The following is a 6,351-nucleotide window of genomic DNA, read 5'->3' on the forward strand; positions in this document are numbered from 1 at the left end:
AAAATATCTATTGAGTATATGACATATATTTCAATTTTAGTACGGATATAATATATGGATATAAGAATATATAATATCTAGGACTCGTATACGAGTCCTCTGCCAAATAAGCGAAAAGTATTTTAAAAAATGACTTTCATTTTTTATTACAGATGGACAGTGATGGATCCCATAGTCAGATGCGTACGTGAATAATCTTAGTTTCATCAGTTTCTTGGATATTTCCATGGGAACTGGTATAAGATGGGAGCAATCGGAAATTGAGAGACCAAGCGAAAATTAAATACCGACCGATGGTCTCTGTCACGTTTGTTCAGGTGGGAGTATATAAAGAAGGGATAGAGGGGAGAGAGAGAGAGAAATATTTCAACTAATTCTAATAATTTTATGAACGGTCTCCCATTTTAAAAATCTTTCTTTGTTTAATAAGTGCGGGAAAATGCACGTCCTCGGAATATATGTGTGTATATATTTACAGATGCAGATGTGCACGCGTGCGTGATGTGAAATATCACGCGTGCGCGTCTTGCAAAAATAGAAAAAAAGTTAAACAATGAATGGATATAAGTGTGCGAGTAATGAAAATTTTAGAAAAACAAAATTCGATAATCACTCGAAAGCGAGACACCAAGGCTTGGCGTGTTCTTTTATAAAAGTGTGATGCGACAATACGAAACCAAAAAGTAGGAGGGACGAGAGGGCGGAAAAAATGGAAAGAGAGTGAGAGAGAGAGGGAGAGAGATTGAACTGTACCGTGAAAAGGCACTAATAGCTCGTACACGGAATTTCAAAGCTGGCTAAAAAGAATCCGTTGCGTCGCTCGCAAAAAAAAAAAATGTTTAAAATAACGGCCAAACGACTAAATTCAGTTTTGCAATATTTTTAACGATATTAATTGCGTACGCATTGATTATGTAATTTCTGAAATTTGTAAGTATATCGAGATACTTTGAAAGGTCAAAAGCTAAAAGCAGTTACGTAATGGACGAAAAATCCATGAAACGGCAAACGCGCATGAAACAAAAATGGTTAGAGCAAGTTTGGCAAATTGCATTCGATTCGCAGATCAAAGCGTTCCAAAGCTTCAAATATTTATTTCACGTGCCCTTTTCGTCTTTTTTCGTCTGGCTTTTTGGATTTTCAAAATTTTCACTAATCAATCAGACACGCCGATTATTCATGAAACTGCAACTGGCCTATGTACGTATCGTTGCAATTTGCCTGAACTGCACGTTGGAGAAGTAAAGGCATAAATGCATGTGTCGAAACTAACGTGCAGTAACGACCGACCCCCTGTCTCTCTGTACATTGCATATACATACACAGACATATATAAATAAATGTACCAAAAAACACTCGCAGAGACACAATTGATAACGAGCGTTTTCATGTAAATAAGTTAATTAATTTAAAAAAAAAAAAAATAAGTAGAGAGGTCCGTACCGAGTGAAACTTTTAACGTTGACGTCATAAGTTCCATTCCTTATCAAAAAGTTGGACGAAGTGAGAAAAGTATATGTGTATTTATAAAAGGGGGAAAACAAAAAAAAGTGGAGGATCGAAATCCGGCGATTCTTAACAATTTTTAGGTACGTGACCTTTGACACCCTAGTCGGAACAGCTAATCACGCGAATCTATACCAAATAATACGATACAAGGATTTTACGTGAAGAAAAAAAGAAAGGAGTCAGTCTTAGCAGTTAAGGCCTAAAGAATGGAAAGAATATGAATGATGAATGATAACAGAGATATAATATTGATATATTGTCAGATTGAGAGAAAAGATATGAAGATATTAAAGTTGCTGTAAAGAAACTTTTTTCGTTTCATTTTTTTTGTTAAAAAAAAAGTGACAAAACAAAGTTTTGGTGCACAACACCAAATACACGATATGACGTGCACGTATTTTTAAGGTAAACAAGATTTTGCGATAATACAAATGAAAAGTCAATTGTCTATCGATTAAAAAAATAATAATTTATTGGAAATCCATATCGAATCGCGCGCCGCTTGTTCTATCAGTACCGATATTACGATTTTACATTTTGGGTTAATATTTTTAAACGGTACTGTACGTTGTATCGTGAAAAATTCCAGCAATTATTTATTTAACGATATCGAACAAAGGAATAACGGATTGACTTCTGTTTGTTATAGATTTTATGGACAGTTAATTAGAATAATGAAAAAAAAAAAGGAAAAACTATTTGCCCCACGAGCAGTTGCACAATTTATATCTGCCTTTTGTATCTATATTTTCTTTTTGATTCGATTAATATATTATATATAGATATATATTGGTAAAATGAAAAATATCAACGTCGAACTATAATGCGTAAACTCATGTTCCACGTTGATTTCAATGTATTTGATTAATTTGTAATTTTGTAAAAAAATAAAGGACTTCCGTTGGTCCACGAGATGGAGTAAGGAAGCTCATGCAATAGCATTTTAAAATAAAATAGAAAAATAATACCGGCATCCCTTCAACACTCTTTTGTTATTATATATTTATACAAGAACGATGAATTGGAATATGCCTATCTTTCTTTGCTCTTTAGTTCATTATGTTTTTACACAGGTACGCACGAGCTTTCAATCGGAAAAAGGAAATAAGGACGTTTAAGTGAAAAAATGAAAAACATTTATACCGACCAATCAAGGTTCAGCAACGGTGGTGCCACTGTTATTTCGTGCATTTTCATTAACGATTCGTTTTTATTTAATAGAAAATTCCCAACTCCATTCGTATTTGCGAATTTTCAGTAACCTCCAACCACAAAATGTGCGAAATCGTATATGAGCGTTTTGGTAAAGCTTTTGAAAAGATTGAATAGGGCGTGGTTTGATGGGGGATGATGTCGATTGTTAAAATATCGAGTTTGAATGTTCACAAGGCATATTGTCGGACAAACAATCAAGCAGTATAATAGAAAAATTTTCAATTGTCAAAATTCTATTTTTTTCTTTCATTATCTTTATTGCTTTTGTGGAAATTCGTTTAATCACTTGATAACGATTACCTTTGTAACTATTAATAGGCTATTAAAATGGAACACGATAAGTATGACAGTGATTGTATTTAGGTTATGATTCAGTCATGGGTAATAATATCAATCCTTATACAGAATACAATTTAGTACCGAACAAAAGAACAAATGAAAACAATATGTTTAAATTATTATTATTGTCTCCTAGTTCTATACGTGGATAATGAACGTTTCGTTTTGAACGATAAAACCAATTGTATGACTTTTTTGTAAATTGTTACATTTTGTGAAGCAGTCTGGATTACAGAATTTATTCGCCTTTTCAATAATTTTTTGAAAAAAAATTGTTGAATTTTATTGCTAAAAGAATTTTTATTTTCAATAGACCCAATTCAATGATGACGTTCTTGTTGGTAATTCTGACTCGAGTGATGTTAAGAGTAAGAAAAATTATGAGAATTTAAAAAAAAAACGTCATCATTGGCTAAATGGGGTATAACCTACAAAAATGGAATGCGAAGATGATATATTAATATTATAGCATATTTACAAGAGCAAAATAAATATCACGATAGGAGAGAGTAAAAGAAGAGAATATAACGTATGAGAGTGAGTGAGAAGAAAGGAAAATGAGGAAGAGAAAAAAACAAAGGAAAGCTCCCAAAACATATATAGAAATTGGAATATAAAATCTAATCGTTAATTTTGAAAACCTGTAATTTTCTGGCAATTACCATTTAGATATTTCACCTGTATGAATATCGAGACGTTAAATGAATTTTTATTATATATATTAAAAAATAAAAGGTTATGAAGAGACCTCAATAAAAGTTCTTGAAATAAGTGCAAAACTCATTGATGATGTATGTGCGTGTATGTGTCGAATTTTGTTTTCTCTTCTCTCCTTAACATCTGTAAGTAATGCGTCTCGCGAAAAAAAAAATGTCACCAAAAAAATTCTCACCCCTATCGTAACATTTTAATAATGAATAATGACAAGTGTGTAAATAGCTTATAATTAATAAATTCGCGTGAGAAAGAGAGAATAAACCAAAAGAAAGAAATAAAAACTCGAAAAAATGGTCACTCTATTATATGTATATTGTAAATACTAATAAAAATTGTAATTATCTATTGATACGATCATCTAATAATAATAATAATAATAATATTAATAATGATGATGATAATAATAATTTCCGCGCTTAGATCTAGTCGTGGACAATTGAAGCTCGATCGCATCGAATTTTCCTTATAAAAACAAATTGAAGAAAAAATTATGGAAATTCCAATAAAATAGCAAGGATGAAGTCTGAAGGAGGGTGAAGAAAAATTATATGTACACCTTTATAGACGGTATAGATACATACCCCGTATAATTGTACATACAATTATGTGTATTGTATACATATATACCAAGGAAATGACGTATTTCCAGGACATATCAGGATGATTTCATGAAAAGCTCCAATGGTCACCGTAAATGTCACCGCTATATATCGAAAGCTCGATGCGATAGAAATCCGAAGCTTTCGTTTACCTGAATCATACGCTAGGTGGTACTCCACACTTTATTTTTAACTTATTTATTTATACATTTTTCTTCTTACTGGGTAATTCTTCAATCCCTACTTTATACATTTTTTAAAAATGTCCTTATCTCCGTTTAGCATTTTTTCTATTTTCCTTTTTTCATTAATCGTTATCCCCTCCGTACAAACATACAGCTCCCACCTCTCTATGTACTGCAACGCACCAAACCTCCTCTGCTTATCACCCATCCAACCTGAAACTCCTATACATATACCGATCTTCCACCCCAAGTTTTTACTTTGCTATTGTTGTTCTTGTTGTTGTTGTTGTTGTTGTTATTGTTGCGACAAGCGTGTGTTGTAATTATGGATTTTCAATAAAAGCATCGGGACTGATATGAGCTACGACACACTTTTTTGTATCTTTTATTGGTTCTTATGTATGGTCTTATGTATATCCATATATATGTGATACATATATATACATATATGTGATACCTAATCCTCGAATCGTTACGTAACGTCCTGATTCTCTGTAAGTTTCCAGCAGATAAAGAAAGTAGGGCATAGGAAAGATGTAAAAATAGAAGAAAGAGAAAAAGGACAATCGAGGGAAATTCTAACGGTAGAGCGTAATTGCTGTTAGAGTGAAAGTTTTATGACTGTTACGAAAAAAATGTCATAAGGTTCCAAAAGATTCTTACAAAATCGAGGATAAATCCTAGAACTCGTATAGTACGCTTATGGGATCCTGGCTAAGGCGCCGCCATCTGGCACAGCGTTAAAATTACTATAAATGATTGTAAAGAAAAAGTTGACAAGGTGGAGAGACAAAATAAAACAATAATTTATGTAGTTGACCGACTTTTTTTAACCCCTAACCAATCAATTTGAAATCCGATATCGTTGATTCTAAAAAGTTCATATTGCAAATGTAAACGTTGCATTTTTGAGAGCATAACTAATTTTTGGGTATTCAACGAAATTATGATGGGACTTCTGACTGATAAATTTACTATATTTCTGATCAGCACAGCGGCAAATATTTTCCAATGCGTTTTGCTTGTTAATATGTCAACATAGTATGATACATGTACGTACAGTACAGTCTGGAAATGAGCAAAACTTATACATTAAATATTCGCAAATATCAATAACGCTTGCAAGCTGACTCTATAAATATTACCCTAGTAAAGAGCTTACAGGCATTTCATAATATTGCATAAAAAAGCCCAGCCACTGGAAAAGCCCAATGTTCAACGACTCACTGTGAAAATGGTAAAAAAAGTAAAAAGCTCATACAAGAAAAAAATGAACGTTCCACGTAATATGGTAAATTAAGGAATAATATCAGAAGACGGAAAGTTCCAAAGAATCTTTTCAAATATTCTACGAACAGATACAATAGCGTACGATCAATTTCTTGCTTTTCACTTAATAATGTCTTGTAGAATGAAATATTAGGAGTACCTAATATATGATGCCCTTTTTTCAAATTGCTTAATAATTTAAGAAAACGACGTTACTAGGGGTAGGTACCTCTTACACAATTAAAATTTTTTCTTTCATTGTACGCCTAATAATACCTGTATTATACATTTTGTACATTAACTTTCACTGCCATAAATAAAATCCGCAATATTGATAAACGTACATTAACTAGATAAATCTTTCCGTTAAATGATCTCACGATAATTCGAAATAGTCGTTAAGTCGCGCAAGCGCAACGTGTGATGCGCATGCGCAGACCGAACGGTCCTCTAGTTCCATGAGCTTTTCCCTGAGTAACAAGACAGCAATCGTATACTCAGTCTATCGTAAACTGCGG

General features: G+C 32.6%; 1 protein-coding gene across 2 annotated transcripts in view; it reads left to right on the plus strand.

The window, feature by feature from the left end:
- LOC107274004 overlaps positions 1-2,482 on the plus strand; it is a gene marked incomplete at its 5' end in the record, with an annotated part of 37,116 nt that extends 34,634 nt beyond the window's left edge. For both annotated transcript variants that reach the window (XM_015752714.1, XM_015752715.1), the window contains 1 exon segment: positions 153-2,482.
- Positions 2,483-6,351: the final 3,869 nt, after the last annotated feature.

Source organism: Cephus cinctus, unplaced genomic scaffold (assembly GCF_000341935.2).
Source record: "Cephus cinctus unplaced genomic scaffold, Ccin1 Ccin1_scaffold1978, whole genome shotgun sequence".
Lineage (NCBI taxonomy): Eukaryota > Metazoa > Arthropoda > Insecta > Hymenoptera > Cephidae > Cephus > Cephus cinctus.